Source organism: Lithobates pipiens, unplaced genomic scaffold (genome assembly GCF_037356315.1).
Source record: "Lithobates pipiens isolate NorthernLeopardFrog02 unplaced genomic scaffold, aLitPip1_a1.2 Scaffold_48, whole genome shotgun sequence".
In the NCBI taxonomy this organism is placed as follows: domain Eukaryota; kingdom Metazoa; phylum Chordata; class Amphibia; order Anura; family Ranidae; genus Lithobates; species Lithobates pipiens.
The window spans coordinates 3861754-3884210 of NW_027507872.1; the positions used below are offsets into that span (position 1 = coordinate 3861754).

Genomic DNA, 22457 nt, shown 5'->3' on the forward strand with positions numbered 1-22457 from the left:
TCCATCCCACCCCAATACCATCCTGGCTCCATTCACCCCACCCCAATCCCATCCCAGCTCCATCCATCTCCCCAATACAATCCCAGCTCCATGTACCCCCATCCCATCCCATCCTGGCTCCATTCACCTCACCCCAATCCCATCCCAGATCCATTCAACTCCCCGATCCAATCCCAGCTCCATCCATCCCCCCATACTATCCCAGTTCCATCCACCCCCATCCCACCCCGACTCTATCCCACCCCAATCCCATCCCGGCTCCATCCAATCCCCAGTCCCATCCTGGCTCCATCCACCCCACCCCAAACCTATCCCGGCTCCATCCATCCCCCTGATCCAATCCCAGCTCCATCCACCCCATACCATCTAGGCTCCATCCACCTCACCCCAGTCCCATCCCAGCTCCATCCATCCCCCCAATCCAATCCCAGCTCCATTCACCCCCCCATGCCATTCCAGCTCCATCTACCCCATCCCACCCTGAATCGATCCACCCCACCTCAATCCCATCTCGGCTCCATTTATTCCCCTCAATGCCACCCCGGCACCATCCACCCCCCCAATCCCATCCCGGCTACATCAATCCCCCTGATCCAATCCCAGCCCCATACCATCCTGGCTCCAACCACCCCACCCTAATCCCATCTTGGCTCCATCCATTCCCCCCGATCCCATCTCAGCTTCATCCATTCCCCATTCCCATCCTGGCTCCACCCACCACCCTGATCCCATCCTGGCTCCCTCCATCCTGGCTCACTCCACCCCCGATCCCATTCAGGGTACCTCCATTCCCCTGATCCCATCCCAGCTCCATCTACCACCCTGATCCCATCCCAGCTCTATCCATCCCCCGATCCCATTCTGGCTCCAATCATTCCCATCCATTCCCCCGATCCCATTACAGCTTTATTCTCCCCTCCCCCTCAATCCGACGCACTAGCCTGCTAAATGCAGGGGGTGACACCACTTTCTGCCGCACCAGGTGACACCCACTGTGAGGCCACTGTGTGCTAGGGGGCACTTTAGGACTTGTGCTACAAGGGGGCTTGGATATGAAAGCCACCCCCCAGCACATGTCTTCTCCCCTCCCAAGGCCACCCTAGCACATATCCCCCCCCCAATCAAACAGATGCTATCTGCCACAAAGGGGGTGACTCTAGGCACCCCACAAGAGATGTGGATAAATGGTGTACAGTGGCTGCATTTGATGGGCACAGTGGCTGCATTTGATGGGCACAGTGGCTGCATTTGATGGGCACAGTGACTGCTATTGAGGGCACAGTGGTTGAATTTGATGGGCACAGTGGCTGAATTTGATGGACACACTGGCTGCACTTGATGGGCACAGTGGCTGCACTTGGTGGGCACAGTGGCTGCAAGTGATTTATTTATTTTTTTTAATTTTTCAGTTTTGCAACCCCCCCCAGAATTGTGAGCACCAGCGTGCACTCTCTGACCATCTCCTGTATCGCGTCTGCAGTCTCTGCCCATCTCTTGTATCATGTCTACCGTCTCTGATAATCTCTTATATCATGTCTGCAGTCTCTGACCATCTCTTGTATCATGTCTGCAACTCTCTCACTCTGTGGAAGGTGCTCTGAGCCCCCTCCACATTAGAGTTCCCATTTTAAATGCAAGTTGGAACTCTGTGATGTAAAGGGGAATGCAGTGGACCCTGATATAAAGGTAATCTTTGGTCACCAGAGCTCCCACCCCCCCCCCCTTACTTTAGTGTTCCCCTTTACACCAAAGTCTGCAGGTTCTCCCTTAGATCGTGATCCGCAGCATTCCCCTTTATATCAGAGTTCCCTTGCACTGTAAGGGGGAATCCTGCAGACTCTGATATATGGGGGGACTCTATGCTGGCTGGGTTATATTAACCTGACCTTCATCTAAATGTAATGAAATATGCATGTAATATGTAATATATATATATTTGACTAAAGAAGAATTGGTTAGAGGAAATTCTATAAACGTTGAATTCATAGTGCATAGAATTTAAAACTCTTAATATATGCAATTTATACAGTTAATTTTTATCACTTGAATTATTTTTCCCATTATGGATGTGAGTGGGGCCTCATGTCTCAGATTTGCCTAAGGTCTCACAAAGCTTAGAGCTGCCTCTGCTTCTGGTAGTACCTCTGCTTTTGTGCATCGGGCTATAGTAGGAAGGGGGGGCTAGAAACACCCCAAAAGAGGGCTAAAGGGATCTCCCTCATGCTCCGAAAGCCTAAAACTTATTTCTGCAATGGTATCCTCCCCTGAGAGGAGGTGGCTTCTGCAATGGTATCCTCCCCTGAGAGGAGGTGGCTGGTCAAAGTGAGCCTTCAGGAGCCATGGAATGTTTGCAACTGTTTTAAACACTGCTGCCCCTACCTATATTTCTAAAGAGGTTTTTTTTTCTCAGCCATGATAGGATGGGAAAAAGGTTAGTGACTTTAATCACATCCCAGATTGGGATAAAATGCAACAGTTTCCATTCTATTTCATTTCCCTAGGACCCTCAAACTGAGGATCTGGGGGCGGGAGAAGATGTTTTCTCTCAGAGCATTGTGACCCTGTCTTTTACTATCATCATTGCAAATAGATGTTTATGGTTGTAAGCATTTTGTATCATACTATTTTTAATTGGTTTACCATCCATGTCTATGTTCATTTGTTATGATGATGTTTATACATCTTGAAATAAACCCAGAGACCCTGTTTACTCTATTTTCTTGTTTTGACCTCACCTCATTCAAAGTCCCATGGGCTAAAGTTTGTTTTATTGTATGCATTTTGGGGATGGAGGTGTCATAAAAAGAGGCAGCTGTCAGGTAATTTTTTTCTTTTTTACCAATATGGTAACATGCCGGCAGATTATCGAGGTTGAGGTCTGAAGGTGTATGGTCTTAGACATCTCCCTGAGCGGGTAGGATCTACGCCTAATTAATATTTACGGACCGCAGTCCAAATAGGAAGATTAGAACCTTTCCTTTTTATGGCCCAGCAGGTTGTCTTTGGAGGTGTTATCAACACCGTTATTAGGTCCAAAGTCAGGAAAGGCTCAACTTGTCGGCTGGGCTATGACAGTGTTTTTCTTAACTCAATAGTCAGGTAAGCAGGTCTGGTGGATGCTCCTGTTAAGCATTACTCAGGCAACAAAAGGTTCACCTATGAGAGAGGCAGCTGTTATGCCGCATACACACAACCGGACTTTCTGGCAGAAAGGGTCAGACAGAATCATTCCATTGGATATCCCAATCGTGTATGGGCTTCATCAGACTTTTTTCTTCAAAAATTCAGACAAACCTAGAAATAGAACATGATATAAAAGGAAACAATCGGTGCACACTAGATCCTAAAATACACACACAAATTGCAAGCTGAACACCATAAGGCAAATCACGAATCCTTAAAATTAAGTAAATAAATGGGGAAAAGTGCAGTGCAATAAATAAAAATACATTAACTTAATAAAATTAATAAACTATTACTGTGCCGAGAAAAACGCTATAAAAAGACACACAATAGAGAGCAAGCAAAAAACTTGTCACACAATGAATACAGTCCATACAGTTCATAAGCTGATGAAAAGCTGAATACTGCTGTGAAAAAACACCCAGTGCACGCCACACTTAGTATTGTAACATCTCTGTGGTAATTCCTCCACCAAGTAGATAGGGTACTCTTACCAAATACGTAGGACCACTGAATGAACAACTGGTCAGAAAAGCTTGTTTCCACTCATAAGTGAAGGCGATGCTCCAATCCAGGGCAGATAAACGTTCCCAAAATCAGTCATACGAAGAAAAAGGGAAGAAACAATCTCAGTGTAGACTGTACTGATCGATTTATTGATAAAAAATAGCAGTAAACAAACGAACAGCTGGGAGAGTAAAGTGCTTCCAATATTGCTCCACAGCATACAGTACTTTAAAAAGCAGCGGTAACAAAGTGACAAGTGCAAAAGCTCCAGATGGTACACGGGTGACGACCACGATCAGTAGCTCTTCCCCCGTACATACATACGTTACGTCCGAACGGACTTCATCAATGGTGGGTAGAGCTACTACGTCACCCAGTGATACCTATATAGTAGCCTCAAGTCCACATCCGGTGTCCGCAATGGGAGGAATACCGCGACCGGAAATCCGTGAAGCTGAAACATCCACACATACTGGGTAGGCGCCAAAAACAAATATGGGGACATCAATAGGCTAAAGTTAACATGTCATTTATAACAGTGCATACTCGCTACTATCATATAAAATTACAATTCGTAAGACATTTTTATACAAAGATTCATAAAACAAAACATAAAACCATATATATGTATTTGCATATAAAAACCGTATACATGGACGTAAAAAAACCCGCGACCATCTGAATAGAAATAAGTAAATAAAATGTTATGTTTTATATCATCGCTGCACTAAGAGCTATAAAACATTTGGGGGGGGGGGGGGAGAGAAACAGAGGGGGGGTAAGACAAACAGAAACTTATTTATCTGAAATAAAACAATTTAAATCAAAATCAACATTCATCCCCCTGGAACAAAACCTGCATTTCATGAATCCAAAACAATTCGTGTCTACTCAGTTGACGTATAAAATTCCCCCCTCGCCACGAGTGATTAACCCTTTCCAAGCCCCACAATTTTAAACGCTTAGGATCCCTATTGTGAAAATATCTAAAATGTCTAGAGACATTTAGGCATATCTTGCTGTAAAGGATTACAGATTCTATTCAATCTATACTTATTGGCTGGCAGCCATGTCGGTCGTGGTGTGATTCACTCATTGGCAATTCTTGGTAAGACCATATATAGACCTACATTCAATAATTGATTGATGAATTAAAATTAACTTGATAATGTATTTAATAAATTTTGCTTATGCCCATTGGTATGAGCAGTAATGGGAGTATGTCATCTTACAAATCTATTGTAAACAGGTATGTGACTGTGTTAGATATATTTTTGATCCATATTTCTTTATCTTCATCTCTTATTTATAGTTTATTCGCAAAGTGTACCACAAACTCCTGAGGAAGCTCAAATGACCGAAACATGTTGAGTGTTGAGTGGTATACCTTGAATAATAAATATTTATTTTGTTACTCTATGTTGTAAACATTGGATGTGGATAAACAACAATTTTTAACCACTTGACAACTGGGCACTTAAATCCCTCTTGTGACCAGACCAATTTTCAGCTTTTAGTGCTCTCACACTTTGACAATTACTCAGTCATGTAACACTGTACCCAAATGCATTTTTTGTCCTTTTTTCCCCACAAATAGAGCTTTCTTTTGATGGTATTTGATCCCCCCTGGGTTTTTTATTTTTTGCGCTATAAATAAAAAAATACAGAAAATTTTGAAAAAAAAACACATCATCGGGAACAGCTGGTAACTGTGGAGAGAGAAGAGAGCTGGCAATTAGCTGACAGCTGAGCGGCCAGCCCAGAGGAGAAAGGGCTAAGCCAGCCCTGACAATTATTTGGTCTTTGTGAAAGCTAGAGAGTCTACAAGTTGTGGTACAAATCATACAAAATTGATCACATCTAATGTACTGGTGGCCTATCTAATTTCTTGCGACCCAAACAAGCCATAAAAGTACAAATACCCTCCAAATTACCCCCTTTTTGAAAGTAGACATTCCAAGGTATTTAGTAAGATGCATGGTGAGCTTTTTAGTGTTGTAATTTTTTCCCATAATTCTTTGCAAAATGAAGATTTTTTTTTTCACAAAATTGTCATTTTAATAGGTTATTTCTCTCACTTGGCATGTGTATACCACAGATGACACCCCAAAATATATTTCTGCTACTCCTCCTGAGTATTACGATACCACATGTGTGGGACTTTTCCACAGCTAAGCCACTCAGACATGTAGGGATCACCATCACGTGTTCTAGGAGCATAAATTACACATCTAACTTGTTGACTAACTATTACACTTTTGAAGGCCCTGGAGCCCCAGGACAGTGACACTGATGTGGCACTGATGACAGATGGCACTGATACGTGGCATTGATAACACATGACACTGATTTGGCACTGATGACAGATGCCACTAATACGTGGCACTGATGACACGTGACACTGATGACAGATGGCACGTGACACTGACAGGTGGCACTGATGACAGATGGCACTGATACGTGGCAATGATAGCACATGGCACTAATATGTGGCACTGATGACACATGACACTGATATGGCACTGATGACAGATGGCACTATGTGGCACTGATGACAGATGGCATTATACGTGGAACTGATGACAGATGGCACTTATACGTGGCACTGGGGACAGATGGCACTGACAGGTGGCACTTGGGACAGGTGGCACTGACAGGTGGCATACTGGGGACAGATGGCACACTGGGGACAGATTGCAGTAACATTGTGGGACCTTTTTTTTATTTTCACTTTTTTTAACTACTTACGGCCGCTGCAGCCGCTAATCTCTCCCTCCTCACACGCTGTCTGTGTGAGGAGGGAAAGCCGGCGATGAGAGATGATCTCATATGTTTACATATGAGATCATCTCCCATTGGGCACGCCGATCGCGCTGTAAACAGGTGCTGTGATTGCCCGTTTACAGAGATCTGTGACTGGCTGTGCCCAGGGGACACGGCCAGCACAGAACTTCCCCGATGCACGCTCGTGGGAGCGCGCAGCGCAGAAGTAAACAGGAGGATGTCCAGGGACGGCCTCCCGGCAATTGGCATCCACACTGCAGCCGTCTTTTTCAGTTATAGCGCGGACACCTAGTGGTTATATAGTGGATATATGTGTGTAAATGAAATAAAACTTTATTTTTTATGATACATACTCTTCTGATTCTAATTACTGTATAATATTCAGCACCTTTAAAGTCCCAGAGTTTTGTTGACCCTACTCTTTTCCCTGTCTGTTTGTTCATTCAATTCAGGGATGTGGTGCTAGTTTGTCTGTCTCCGCCCTTGTTTTGTTTAAACTAGGATTATAGATTATACCCAAGAGGAAAGAGACAGCAATGTGTATTGCTACTTCTGCTAAGGTATTTATTAACAGGTATCTGTTGACTTTCTAGTTACTTAAGCAGGCAAGTCAGACAGCTTTATTAGGGTTTCCAGACTTAAGTGCGGATTCGGCTAATTAGAGGGTCGGCATCTGTCCTGATCTAATAAGGAGGTTCAGGCATCAGCTAACAGTTGTGTATTGCACCAGATGCTTCCTAGGGGATGAAGAAAAGGGAGCCACTGCTGCTATAATTACCAGATTGTGTTACAAACTGTCATGGCTGAATTCTGAACATGGCGTTCTTGCCCTGTCACACAGCTCTGGGAAGGGCCCAGTACCCGTTACCATTACATGTGTCACTACAGTCAAGGAACTAAATGTATGGGATTCTTCAAAGTTTTCCAAACTTCAAGATCATTTAGATTAACATGAGTAAGCTATGCGTAACCATCCATAAAAAAAACAAAAAACATTTTTGATGACAATCACTTGAGCAGGCATTTAGTATCAGGAAATAAACAGTGTGTTTTTGCACACTGAGGATGGGAAAAGTATACGGCTTAGCAACACAACTAACAAGCCAGTGAGGATAGTCCACAATTCTGGAGGGATTGAGTAGGCGAGCCTTTTTACACCAGGAATTGTTTGTCAATGCCTTTGTTTTGAACATGGAAGTGTCACGATTTAGCCTGTCGTTTTCCTGCCTGCGCAATTCCGACCTTCTTGCTGTAGTGTTTCTCATAGTCCTCTGATCTCTTCACATGTGTTGTTGGCTTCTGCACTCACCTTTGGCATGATATTCTCTGAGTTTATATTTCCTTCCCTTCCATCCCTTCTTGGCCTGCCTCACAGTTTGCTCCCTATATATACATGTGCTCAGTCCAACCCATGTTGCCTGAGTAACTTTACAGTTTTCCAAGCTCCCATTTGCTTATTACTTTGTTTATCCTGTCTGACTACCTATGTACTGATCCTGGCTTTGTCTACTGTCTATGCTTGCTTGTCACCCACCCTGACCTTGACTTATCTCCTGGTTTTCCCTTCACTCTCCTGCTGTCATACTCTGCACAGGCTAAGTGGTCTCTGCAATCTCAGCTTTGTGTACCTGGGGGCTGCAACCTGGTTTCAGCTTGCTGTAAGGCAAACCCCACCAGGGGCCCTGGTGAAGAAACAGGCTAGAATGTTGTGCCCTGGGGAACCATGAGTTGGGTAACTACAAGGGATCACTATCACAGACTCCTGGCATAAAGATTGTAACAGCATATATCCTTCCAATACAACTTTAAAGCCTTAATTGTCAATGCCACAATTTATGAATGGGAGAGTAACCAGACAAATGGGCTTCCTTTTTCATAGAGTGAGGAAAGACACATTTTACAGATTTTAGTCATGCTTTTTAAACCTTTTCAGACTGTCCACTATTTCTGAGAGCAAGTAGATTGTACCTTACAAATAATTCACACAGAAAGTAAAAAAAATTAAAGTATTTAACAGCACAGTTTTTATACCCTTTTGGAGAGAACAATATCTCTGAGCTGAGATTGGGCAGATTTAACATTGAATAATTAAATTAGACTGTATATATACATTTTATGAACATGATCTAACTAACAATTAGGCAATAATGGAGGCAAGGAGTTGGTGTATTGCAGCCAGCAAATAAAACATGTATTTTTTACTACACACTATAGAACTAACTATTTCACAGATTGAGTGTACATGAATGTTTTTTTGTTTTGTTTTTGTTTTTTAAGAGAAGGCAATTATTTAAGAAGCAGGGAAATGTTTTATTTAGACAAGCAAAAATCAGTCAGACTGTTTTTTTATACCTAATCTAGGAATCACACAGATTTCCTGCACAGAAGATAAATGGTGCTCATTTAGAGACAATTAGAGATGGAGAAAGCAGGCAGAGTTCATCTGTAAAATACCAAAGTTACATTTTATTTTCCCTACGACAAAGGAGAAAAATGTTTTGCGAAATTAATGTAAAGATCAAGACTGGGCATTTTTTATGTACAGAATCACTGTTGGGGCACAGCGAGTGCTTTATTCCAAATTTTACAATTAAGGAGCAAAGTGAGGAAATATAACATGTTGTCCATTTATAAGGATGATACACTGTAGTTCAACCAAAAAATGTATTAAGTTCAATATTCGCCCAACTTAAAAAATTGAACAATTTCGACATCTGTAAGAAGTTTGGTAAAAATTTGGTTTTCCATGGTAATAGAGAAAAGGCACCATAACCCAACACAAATATTCTTGCAGGGGAGAGGGTCAACCCCGGAAAACAATTGTAACCATCACACAGCCACAGAAAAAAAGTGTCTTGTATGTCGATGATGCCTAAATATTGTAAGTCCACAGATAAAATACATCAGAGCACAGGGTGAACCCTTTTATTTAAATTGCACAGTATTTGAACCAGCTGCTAACAATTGGAGTGCCACATTACAATTGCTGTTGCAAAGAACAGCTATGGCCCTGTTTTTAGACAGCAATGGTAGCAGGCCTGTAGTAGTGGTGGGAGATATTAAAGTGGTTGTTAAGCCACTTTAACTTGTATACACCATCAGCACTGCCTCCTATTGTAGTATCCCCCTCTGTGTATGATTTATAAAATTAAAGCTTGAAAAATACCTAATTTCACTGCCGAGATTGCAATCACATGGCTGGACGGCTTTCTCCTTTTCTCCTCTGACAGATGCAGTGGGCAGGGCTATGATTCCTCTGCTGATGTCAGTTTGGAGGGGAAGAGCAGAGGAGGAGAGAGCTTGGCTGGTCATATGATTGCAACATTGGCTCTTAAATTAGGTATTTACAGCATTTATATTTATAAATCATTCACAGAGGGGGACACTGCAATGGGAGGAAGTACTGATGATGTCTACAGGTTAGTGTTATGAGAGCATCAGGGGGAGGGGGCTGCTCACACACAGACAGAGAGGGGAGGGGGGGAGGTGGACACAGGAGTAGGGAGGTGAGCATATAGCAGTCAATGTTAGTGGATAGTAACTTTTTTTGTAACCTGCAGCAGTGAATGGAGAAGCTTTGGATGCAGCAAAAAATAAGACGACAGGATCCCTCAAATATTTAAACACCAGCAACAGCAGCAGAGGCTTGGTAGCTGCTGCTGATTCAGGTTCATTTTCACAAATTTCAGTCAGTCAACAGTGTCCATGGACTGACACACTTATTTGTCTATCACAAAGCCCCCTGCAGTACTAGATGCACATTCAGAGAACATGCTGGCATTCGGGGCAACCCAGTGGCTCAATTGCATACTGGGCATACTCTGGCCAGTGATTCATCCTCGTGACCTAGCAGTCCTCCCTGGTCATCCATTCGGAGGGTCTCTAGATCCACTCTTAACCCCAGGTAATTAGCCACCATGTGCTGGAGGTGCCACAGGTAGGTGCTGACAGCAGACAGCTCTGGGCATTGAGGCTAAATATATATGTAAAGGCACCACCACTCCTTTCTTTTTTCCACAGGTCATCCCCCAGATGTTTTTTTAACAACACGGTTGGTCTTTATTGAGAAGACATCATTTTACAGTGAACACTTACATAATGATCATATTTAAACAGTCCTAAGATAAGAATAATAAAGTAGAACAGGACAAAAATACAGAGATGCAAGTGAATAAGGGAAGTAGATAAACACTACCCAATAGTATATTCAGTTTAATATATAATTTCCTGTGTGCAATTATTCTAGACTGGTCAGATGGGGTAATAACCCCTGTCTGTTAGGGGGGGGGGGGGGCATGTCCAATACCATGCTTGTGTCTCATCCCTTGGGTCGGTACCCCAGTTCCTGTGCGGCAGATAATTTTAAATTGTTCAGTCCGGGGTAACCATAGCCGGTCGAATTTCTGTGGGCAGCCCCTGTTTGCGTAAGTCCTCTTATACATTGGTAACACAGCATTTATAGTCCCATCAGTCTACCTTTTGGAGGATTTTTTTAAAGATTTCTTTCTTGGCATAAAATAGTAAGAATGAGACAAGTAGCTTTATATATCTTGGTTTCTGGTCGTCTCCATGGATGCCTAACAGCGCCAGTTCGGGGCGATACCGGCAACGCTAGTTGCAACCAGACATGCATTCAAAAATTTCTGCCCAGAATTTCGTGATAAGGGGACAGGACCAGAACATGTGTGTATATATGAGCTATCAGGGGATTGACACCTGGGGCAATTTGGTGACCTGTGTGGGAATATCTGGTGCAGTCTCCTCAGTGTGTAATATATTCGGTGCATGAATTTCATTTGTAATAGTCTATCACTGGATGAAACCAACAGTCTGGATCAATCCTCAAAACACTCCTCCCAGGTCTCCCTATCAAGACTAGGAATGTCAGCCTTCCATTTTTCCCACAGGGTATTTATTTTGGATGAGTTGGTCCCTAGTAGGTATAGGTACAGCATAGAGAGAGTCTTCTTGAGGGTTTCCTGGGCTAATAGTGCTTCAATGTGGTCTGATTTCAGGTTTATAGTTTGGGAGAATTGGGGCCTGGCTGCATGCCAAAGCTGACAGTACCTGAAGAACATTTTCTCTGGGAGTCCGTACTTCTCCACTAAATCCCGAAAGGAACACAGTGTTCCTGATTGTACAACATCTTGAAGGACCTTGATCCCATATCGGGCCCACAATTGGGGGTCCGGTATAGTTTTAAAATGAGGGAGGAAGGGATTCCCCCATAGTGGGGAAAAGGGGGGAACTGATGTGGGAGTAGGAACCGTTTCCTGGCCACAGTCCATACTTTCAGGGTCACCTTGGTGGGCCTGGGGGCGATGGGTAGGCAGAGGAACCCCTGTATACTATGTTCCCTAGCTCTGTAAAAGAACCCACTATGGCAGCTTCTAGACAGGTAGCTGCATTAGACCTGGATTGTTCAAACCACCATCTAACAGTTACTAGCATCGCTGTCCAATAATACACCAGTAAGTTGGGCAGCACAAGACCCTCATATTGTATCAGGAGCTGAAGGGTTAACATAGCCAATCTAGGGGGAGAACCCTTCCATAGAAAAGAGCCAATATATTTATCCAATTCCTTAAAAAAGGAACGTGGAAGCCACATCGGGCAGTTCCAGAAAACATAGTTAAATCTAGGTAAGTATAACATTTTTAGCACATTGATGCGGCCCAGAAGGTTAAGTGGCAATTCCTTCCAGCTAGAACAATGTTCCTTTATCCATGTTACAAGGGGTTGGAGGTTAAGGGGACGGAATGCTTGGAGGTCCCTGGTTATTATAATCCCTAGGTATTTGAATTCCTCTACCCACATCAGCGTGGTCGGAGTTGCCACTGCTTTGGCTTGGGAGAATATGACCAATTTGGACCAATTAATCTTAACTCTCGAGAACCTCCCAAACTCATTGAAAATCTCTAATGTCGCATGCAAGGAAGGTTCCGGCATCATGCAAATAAAGTAAAGCATCATCCGCATATAAGGAAATTTTCTCCTCCAGAGGACCAACTCTGAGTCCCTGTACCCTGCGTGATTCCCGTATCAGGATGGCTAGTGGCTCAAGGGCCAACGCAAATAGACTGGATGACAATGGGCACCCCTGCCTAGTGCACCTCTGAAGGAGAAGAAAATCTGAGAGGGTGTCGTTGGTGCAGATCCTGGCTCTAGGGGATTTATAAAGCAGACCCAGCCAGGCAAGAAACTTGGGGCCGAATCCATAACGTTTCAGGATTTCCCATAGGTACTCCCATTCTACGGAGTCAAAAGCTTTGTCAGGAAGATCCTGCCAGCGGGAATCAGTCTGGACCTTTGGCCGTGCGTTTGCGTGTGCGCGCGGGAGTGCGAATGTGCGGGTGCGTGATTGTGCACGTTGGCGCCAGGCGGGCTATTTAACTCCGACTGTCACATCCAGTTCTTGCTGTGTGATCTACAGCGTGCGAGTATCCTGATTCTGAGAATCTGCCTTCTGTGACCTGTTGACCCGGCTTGTCTACCCACCACTCCTGCTATCCGCCTGCATCTGATCCCGGCCTGTCTGACTTCCTCTCTGCTTAATCCTTCGGTACTTCTGCTGCCTGCCTGTTTATCGACCCGGCTTGTCCGACTATCCACCTGCTTGATCCTTGGTACCTTCGCTGACTGCCTGACCTCCGACGCGGCTTGTCTGACTGCTCTGCTGCCATCATCCTGTTCCGGTGCCCGTCTGCTGCTCTACCTCCAGTTGTGGTTCCTGCTCCTACCTGAAGTCCTGCTTCTGCCTGGGTTCCTGCATTGGTGTCCCAGGTCCAGCTACCCACCTGCTGCTCTGCTTCAGCTTTCTGCACCTGCCTGCTGATCCCTTTCCTTCATGGTCTCAGCCATCTCCTGATCCAGCTGAGGGTCCTGCTACAAGTTCTTCCTGGGCTCCAGACCCCTCTGCTGCTGTTGATCCTGCCAGGCACTCATGCCACTCCAGACTCTTGTGCTACCTGTATACCCTACCAGGGTCCTCGAGTCGGAGCCGCAAGAGAGGTCTCTTCCTGCAGGTCGGGCTCTACCACCAGGTATGTGACAAGCTTTCTCCGCATCCAGAGAAGCTATGACTCTAGTATCCTCCAGATGTTTCATCTTCTTCTACCTCTGCAAGGGTAGGATGAGCTCTGAGACTTTCCCCTTGTAATGTGGATCAAGGAGGGTTGCCAATAAGTAATGGTCCCTCTCCTTCGTGCCACGAATCCTAGGTAGTGGGAGACTCAGTTTGAGTTAATGATTAAAAAGTAAACTATAGGTTAAAAGTCCCATCTAAGGGCAAATGTCACAAAATACTGCTACTACTTTTAGATATACATGTTTGTTTCATGTTCCTGGCATTTTACTGGGACCTGACTTTCCCTGACTTTGTTGAAAAACCATGCTAGCTGCCATTTCACTGCCCGGTGCATCAGGCACAGCAACCAATAAAACCCTTCTCAGTGGATAGTAATATGGTAGTTTATCTAGAAAATCAGGCCCCATCTGAGCCACATACTAGTAACTATAGATATGTGTGACAGTCTACCAAAGCATCTTGAAACATGAGATCGGGAGCCCCCAAAATTTGGTAAGGCTTATAGGATTTGAAAAATTGCTTGGTTGGTCTTACAAAGATTGGTTATTTGCCAAATGTAATGTATCAAAATTGGGTGTGAAAAGGATCCCAAGGTATGGCAGGCTTGTCAATTCTTACTAAAAAGGGAAAAACAATTGAAGCTGAAGTTGTGTAAGATTGGTGTCAGGGCTTTGGATTTCCAAGATTCAAATTTGGACAACAAGATGGTTAAGTTAGAAGGAGGGGGAGGAGGAGGGGGATAGGGGGTTAGTAAAGAAGGATGGTATTGTCTGCAAACATATTGGGTTATGACTAATAACCGACACGACTGGACTTTCCGGCAGACTAGGTCCAACGGTCTTTCTGACTGACTTTTCAGCGGAGTTCTGATTGACTTTCCGAACGAACGGACTTGGCTACACACAATCACACCAAAGTCTGACGGATTTGAACGTGATGATGTACAACCGGACTAGAATAAGAAAGTTCATAGCCAGTAGCCAATAGCTGCCCTAGCGTCAGTTCTCGTCCATCGGACTAGAATACAGACGAATGGATTTTTCTACCTAGCTCGAGTCCTTCGGAAAGATTTGAAACATGTTCTAAATCTAAAGTCCATCTGATTTTTAGACAGCAAAGGTCAGATGAAGCCCGCACACAATCAAATTGTCTGGTAGATTTGTTCCGTCGCAGCTTTGCTGTCAAAGTCCGGTCGTGTGTACACGGCATAAGGCTTTATAGGCTGAAACACGTCAACTGACTTAATCTGCATTTATTCACTGCGGCTATTCAATAAAATGAAGAAATTTTAAGAGCAACAACCGGAGTGTGGATAATTTTTTTCTATATTGTCCACAAACATATGAATTGTATGGTGATATGTCCAGGTTGTTTTTGATAGCTCCTGCCAGTGGCTCAAGCACAAGGGCAAACAGGAGGAGAGCCTGGAGAGGCAGCCCTGGTGTGTGCCTCTAGGGATAGCACACTGCAGGGAAATTTGAGTGGAGGGTGAAAAACGTTTTGTTTTTGACTGCTGGTGATTGCCGTGTTTGCATTATTAGGTTTTTTTTTTGGGGGGGGGGGGGGGGGGGGTCTTTCCTTGCAGCTTTTTAAACACCTTTTCTGTAACTTTTTAAATAGCCTTTTTTTTCTTCTTTTAGAGTACTAATTAAGGGGAGTGGTTAATTGGTCACAGGTGCTTCAGGTCCTATAACTTCCAGTATAACTAATTTCTGAGCTTGCTCATCCTTGAGCATGCACTTTCTGCTTGCTGGAACTCTGACCAAGTGGTGAGTTAAAAACCAGAGTTGAAAACAGCAGATTATAACAGGAGTCTTCAGGCCTGTAAGTAACATCTGAAATTTCCTGTTAGTAATATCGTTTATTGTAACTCGCAAATGTGTGCTAGCAAAATGTAAGTTTTTTTGCAGTGCATGTATGCAGTAAGGCTGCATTCACACCTGAGCATTTCAAAGTCCTTTTTACCGTGATTTTGGCGTGATTTGGTACAGGTCACCAATGTAAAAAGCAGAAAAATGGCTGTAATCTGCCCCAAAAAAGCTCATGTTCTTTTTTGAGCTTAAGGTGTTTTTCAGGCATTTTATGTCAGGTGACAAAACGCTCAGATGTGAACAGGTGCCATTGAAATTAATGGGATTTTGCTTGTTGGGCGTTTTCAGGTGTTTTCATGGGGCATTTTACGAGCGTTTTACAAACTGAAAATGCTCAGATGTGAATGCTGCATTTAAGGCTATTTTCACACCTAAGCGTTTTTGGGTATTTTTCTGCTGTAACCCTCAGATCAAAAAAGATCCAACAAGACAAAACCCATTAATTTAAATGGCCCCTGTTCACATCTGAGCATTTTGTCATCTGAAACTGTACAAAACCGTGGCAAAACGCTGCAAAAATCCTGCAACATTCTGCCAGAATACAAAATGCCTAGGTGTAAACAGAGCCTCAAGGAGCAACAGCTCCAGGATGGATATCACTTCGATAGATGTGAGAGGGTTGCCCTTCTGGAAGCTCACATTAGAGATCTGGAGGAGCAAGTTGCAACACTGGGCAGAACTGTCAACCTTGAAAGGGGTCCTCTGCTTGCTGACTGGGTGGCTAGTAGGGTTAATGGGGAGGAGTTAAGTCAGGATTAGGGATGAGCCAAACACCCCCCAGTTCGGTCCGCACCAAAACCTGCAAACGGACCGAAAATTTGTGCAAACTTTAGAACCCTGTTAAAGTCCATGGGACTTGAATGTTTGAAATCAAAAATTTTAAAGGCTAATATGCAAGTTAATCTCCTAAAAAGGGTTTGGGACCCGGGTCCTGCCCCAGGGGACATGTATCAATGCAAAAAAAAGTTTTAAAAATGGTCGTTTTTTCGGGAGCACTGATTTTAATGACGCTTAAAGTGAAAAAAAAGTGAAATATTCCTTTAAATATCATGCATGGGGGGTGTCTATAGTATGCCTGTGAAGTGGCACTTGTTTAGAACAGTCCTGCAAAAAATGACATTTCTAACGGAAAAAAAGTCATTTAAAACTGCTTGCGTTTTTAATGTAATGCTGGTCCCGGCAATATGGATGAAAATAGGTGAGAAATATGGCATGGGTAACCCCCCCGCCCATTACCAGCCCCTTCGGGTCTTGTATGGATATTAAGGGGAACCCTGTACCAAAATTAAAAAAAGGAAAGGCGTGGGGCCCTCAGGCCCTATATAGTCAGAACAGCAATACAGGTGGTGCAAACAAGATAGGGATTGTGTAGGTTTGTTGTGAAGTAGAATCTGTTTAAAAATGTACCAGTTAAAAATTACAAAGTGTAGCTCCAGTCAAAAAATCTATTTTTAAGCTTTTTGGAAAACATAGGGAAGGGTTATCACCCCTGTAACATTTTGTTTGCTGTCTGTGCACCTCTTCAGAAGATTTCACCACACTTTCTGTCCCAATGACACGTTTTTTGAAAATTTGGGTTTTTTAGTAAAACGAGGATTGGGCTAAAGCATCAGGGGAAAGGAGACACGTTTTTCCCATATCAACTCTTACAGGAGAGAATTTCCCTTCCTAGGGGTAGATTTCATCTCACTTCCTGTTGTCTCCTTCCGTTTGCAAGTAGGAGAAGTTGGATGTTTGAAAATAGGGGCCTGCCCTATATGCTTTGCAGAAATTTGGGCCTAAGGTGTTGATGTTGCCACAACACTGTAAGCCCCCAAAGTGACTCTTGGTGGGTGCCAGGACACCTTGCTGTGAACTATTATATCAAGAATTGTAATTACATGCCATCGTTGAACAGTGGTAGAAAAATTGGGCCTTTGGTGGTGGTGGTGGTGCTGGTGTCATAACACTGTAAGTCCTCACAGTTACTCTTGGTGGGCGCTGGAACGGGCCCTGCTGTGAAATATTATATCAAGAATTGTAATTACATGAACCTGTTGAACAGGGGCACACAAATTGGGCTTAGGCACTGGTGCCACAACACTGCAACACCTCACAGAAACTCTAGTTGGAGAGCAGGAATGAGCCCTGCTGCAAAATATTGGATCAAAAATTGTAATTACACGCCCCTGTTAAACAGGGGCTGAAAAATTGAGCCTTAGGCACTGGTGCTGGTGCCACAACACTGCAACCACTCACAAATATTGTAGTTGAGCGCAGCAACGAACCCTCTTGCAAAATATTGCATCAAAAATTGTAATTACATGCCCCTGTTAAACAGGGGCTGAAAAATTGGGCCTTACCCACTGGTAGCGTCACCCAGAAACAAAAATGTTCTTACAAGCTATCAGCATGATCATTGAGGAGGAAGAGGATAGTCACTCGGCATAACAGGATAGTCCCTCAGCATAGGCAGTCTTGAAGGGATCTGACATTTAAAAAAAAATTATTTGGTTACATCAGCATCAGGTACTTGGTAGCTGGTGGTGATCCAAGACTGATTCATTTTTATGAAGGTCAGTCGATCAACCGAGTCGGAGGACAGGCTCACCCTGTGATCGGTTAAAAAGCCTCCAGCAGTACTGAATGTGCGTTCTGAAAGAACACTGGATGCAAGACAGGCAGTAGCTCAATTGCATACTGTGCAAGCTCTGGCCAGTGATCATCCTCAAGACTCAGTAACCCAGAGAATTTTTGGTAGGAAAGGTGTCCAAGTCTGATCTTGCCCCTAGGTATTCCTGCACCATGTAAATCGGACGCTGGCGATGGTTGCTGGAACCGATCATACCTTGGGGCTGCGGACTAAAAAATTGTCTGAACGCATCGGTCAGATGGCCACCTTCTCCACTGCTCCTTCTTTGACTGACCGAAGCCTCAGCAACAGATTGTCCAGGACCAGGAATTTGTATCCTCCCAGTCTCTGGGAACGTGTTGCAAAGACCTTTCTGCAAGGCCTCCCGAATATGTTTCATCCTCTGCTCCCTCTGTGATGGCAAGAAAAGGGTCGCAACCTTACCCTTGTAACATGGATCAAGGAGGGTTGCCAGCCAGCAAGGATCCCTCTCCTTGATCCGACGAATATGAGGATCCTTCCGCAGGCTTTGCAGGATCAGGGAGGCCATACAGCATAGGTTAGCTGAGGCATTCGGTCCGGAGTCCTCTGGGTCACTAAGGACGACATGATCCATAGCCACCTCCTCCCAGCCACGTACAAGTCCACAGGTTTCTTGGGACTGTAAATGATCCCTAAAAGACTGCTGCTGATGCTGAGTGCCAGGCTCCACCTCCATGCTGACACAATCCTCCTCTTCCTCCTCCTCTTCCTGTGTGATTGGCGGGCCAGCAGGAACACTGTCTGTATAAAGGGGGCCTTGAGAGGTAAGGAAGTCCCCCTCTTCTTGCCTCTGTTCTGCCTCAAGTGCCCTGTCCATTATTCCACACAGCGTGTGCTCCAACAGGTGGACAAGAGGGACAATGTCACTGATGCATGCACTTTCACTGCTCACCATCCTCGTGGCCTCCTCAAATGGTGACAGGACAGTGCATTCATCCCTGATCATGGCCCACTGGCGTGGAGAAAAAAAACAAGCTCCCCTGACCCTGTTTTGGTGCCGTAGTCACACAGGTAGTCATTGATGGCCTTCTGCTGCGTGTGCAGCCGCTGCAGCATGGCCAACGTTAAGTTCCACCTGGTGGGCATGTCATAGATTAGGTGGTTCTTGGGCAGGTATATTCCTTTTGAATGTCAGCCCGCCGAGCACTGGCATTATATGACCGGCAGAAATGCACACACACTTTCCTGGCCTGCCTTAGGACATCTTGTAAGCCCGGGTACCTGCCCAAGAACCACTGCACCTAAGGACGTGAGCCACACAGGGCACATGGGTCAGTTGTTCCTGTCGGAGGGTGGAGAGGAGGTTGGCGCCATTGTCGCAAACCACCATTCCTGGCTTAAGCTGGCATGGCATCAACCACCTCTCAGCCTGCCCCTGCAGAGCTGTCAGAATCTCTGCCCCAGTGTGGCTCCTGTCCCCTAAACACACCAGTGCAAGCACTGCATGGCATATTTTTGCCTGCGTACTTGCGTAGCCCCTTGAATGCCTATGGAGCACTGCTGGTTTCAAGGACAAAGCACAGGAAGAGGCAATGGAGGAGGAAGAAGAAGAGGAGGGGGTGGAGGAGAGAGGTGTGTCAGAATCACCAGTAGTAGCATTTTGGAGGCGTGGCGGCGGAACAACCTCCAACACTACTGCACCTTGTCCTGCATCCTTCCCAGCTGCCAGAAGAGTCACCCAATGCGCCGTGAAAGATTGGTAATGTCCCTGTCCATGTCTGCTGGACCATGAGTCAGAGGTAATATGCACCTTACCGCTCACTGCCCTGTCCAGCAAGGCCAAGACATTGCCTTCCACGTGCTGGTAGAGAGCCGGAATTGCCTTCCATGTGAAAAAGGGGCATTTGGGAACCTACCACTGAGGAACCGCACATTCCACAAACTCACAGAAAGGGGCAGAGCCTACCAACTGAAAAGGCAGCAGTGGAAGTGCTAGCAATTTTGCCAAGCTAGCATTCAACCACTGGGCGTGTGGATGGCTGGGAGTGAACTTCTTTTGACGGTGCAGCAGCTGGGGCAGGGAAATTTGCCTGGTACAATCGGATTGCCTGCAAGTACTTGGCTATGACACACCTAATTCTACACCTTCATTCCTCTCAGTGCAGGTTTCAGAGAGGACTGAAGGTATAGTGCGGTTGGAGATTCCAGCTGATGAGGAGGAAGGAGAGGTCCACTTCGTTCTTTGTGGGCCTTTTAGGTACCCTTGCCAACAAACTGCATGGCAGGTCAACATATGTCTGGTCAAGCAAGTGGTGCCCAAGCGGCTGATGTTTTGGTCATGTGTGATACGCTTGAGACATATGTTGCAAATAGCAGCGGTGTGATCTGATGCAGTCATCTCAAAAATGGCCCACACCAAAGAACTTTTGTACTACCGCGCAGAGGCATCGCCCTGCACATCCGGAGGTATGCTGTGTGATGCAGTCGGTGTGCTGCCCTTAAAGAGGGATTTTACAGTGAAAAAAAATATTAAAAGCCAGCAGCTACAAATACTGCAGCTGCTGACTTTTAATAAATGCACACTCACCTGTTCCAGGATTCAGCGATGTCGGCAGCCGAGGCCGATCGATCGGCTCTCGGCTGCTGCCGCCACCATTCTCGGTGAGGGAATCAGGAAGCGAAGCATTGCGGCTTCACTTCCCAGTTCCCTACTGCGCATGCGCGAGTCGCGCAGCGCAATAGGAATTGTCCGCGCTGTCTCTGGGACCCGTGTGTGTCCCAGCAGACAGTGCGCAGGAACAGGAAGAGGCATAGACTCCTGTGAGAGTCTATGTGGAAGTGGGTGTAAATACCTGTCTTTGACTGGTATCTGCACCCCCTCCCCCCTGAAAGGTGCCAATTGTGACACCGGAGGGGGGGAGGGTTCCGATGAGCGGAAGTTCCACTTTAGGGTTCCACTTTAAGCTGGCCCCTGGAGGGCATCCTCCCTCATTGGAGATGTGCCTTCTCCTCCTCTCTCCTGTCAGGCACCCATGTGGAGTCAGTGACCTCATCATCCCCTCCCTCCTCAACACTGGAGCAATTCTGGCAGTATGCTGCAGCTGGGGGAACATGACTGCCAGATTGCTGTCCTTCTTGGGCATCTCCTCTCTCTGGGCTCAGGTTACTGCCTTCCTCTCGCTGGTCATCATCAGAGCCTTCAAAACGCTGGGCATTCTCATGGAGCATGTACCCAACACTGTGCTCAAACAGTTCGGGGGACTCCTCGGGAGGACATGTTAGGGCTAGGGAAGGAGTGACTGATGCCATTGAGCTGAGGGAAGAGGTCCCATTGGCAGCTGCTTTACCAGTACCCTGAGCCAGGGTGAGAGAGTATGAGGAGGATGAGGATGGCTTAGTCATCCACTCTACCAAGTCTTCGGCATGTTGCGGCTTAACATGTCCAGTTGCCAAAAATAAGGACAAGCGTGTCCCATGGCCACGTGCTGATGAGGATGCACCGTGTCCACGACCAGCACTGTTGCCTCTAGCATCAGAGCCCGCTTCCCCTCTTTTATTGGCGCGTGACTGTCTGCCTCTACTTGTTGGCCTTCCAGACATACTAATGGCCTGCAGGGAGAGGTAGCTGCACAAAGCTGGGACGTATATACTGATATACTGCAGCTAGCAGAATCAACTGCCTGCCTGTAGTATTATTAGTATGAGAACACCAGTAATTGGGGTAGCTTTATGTGCATACTGTGCAGAGTACACAGTACACCAACTGTAATTACTGCAGCTGCCTGTCTATGGTATAGGATCAGAAGAACACCAGCAATTGGGGTAGCTTTATGTGCACACTGTGCAGATGACACAATATACCGACTGTAATTACTGCAGCTGCCTGCCTATGGTATAGGATCAGAAGAACAGTAGCAATTGGGGTAGCTTTAGGCGCATACTGTGCAGATGACACAATACACCGACTGTAATTCCTGCAGCTGCCTGCCTGTGGTATAGGATCAGAAGAACATCAGCATTTAAGGTAGCTTTAAGTGCAGATGACACAGTACACTGACTGCCTGCAGTATAGGATCAGCAGAACACCAGCAATTGGGGTAGCTTTAGGTGTACACTGTGCAGATGGCACAATAAACCGACTGTAATTGCTACAGCTGCCTGCAGATAGGATCAGCAGAACACCAGCAATTGAGGTGGCTCTAGGTATACATTGTGCAGATGGCACAATGCACAGGCTGTAATTGCTACAACTGCCTGCGGATAGGATCAGCAGAACACAGGCAATTGGGGTAGCTTTAGGTGTACACTGTGCAGATGGCACAAACACTGACTGTAATTGCTACAGCTGCCTGCGGATAGGATCAGCAGAACACCAGCAATTGGGGTAGCTTTAGGTGTACACTGTGCAGATGGTACAATACACCAACTGTAT

General features: G+C 45.4%; 1 protein-coding gene across 1 annotated transcript in view; it reads left to right on the forward strand.

Annotated features, from left to right (window-relative positions):
• Positions 1-22457, forward strand: part of LIN7B (lin-7 cell polarity scaffold B) — a 1167120-nt gene that overhangs the window by 602782 nt on the left and 541881 nt on the right. The window lies entirely within an intron of this gene.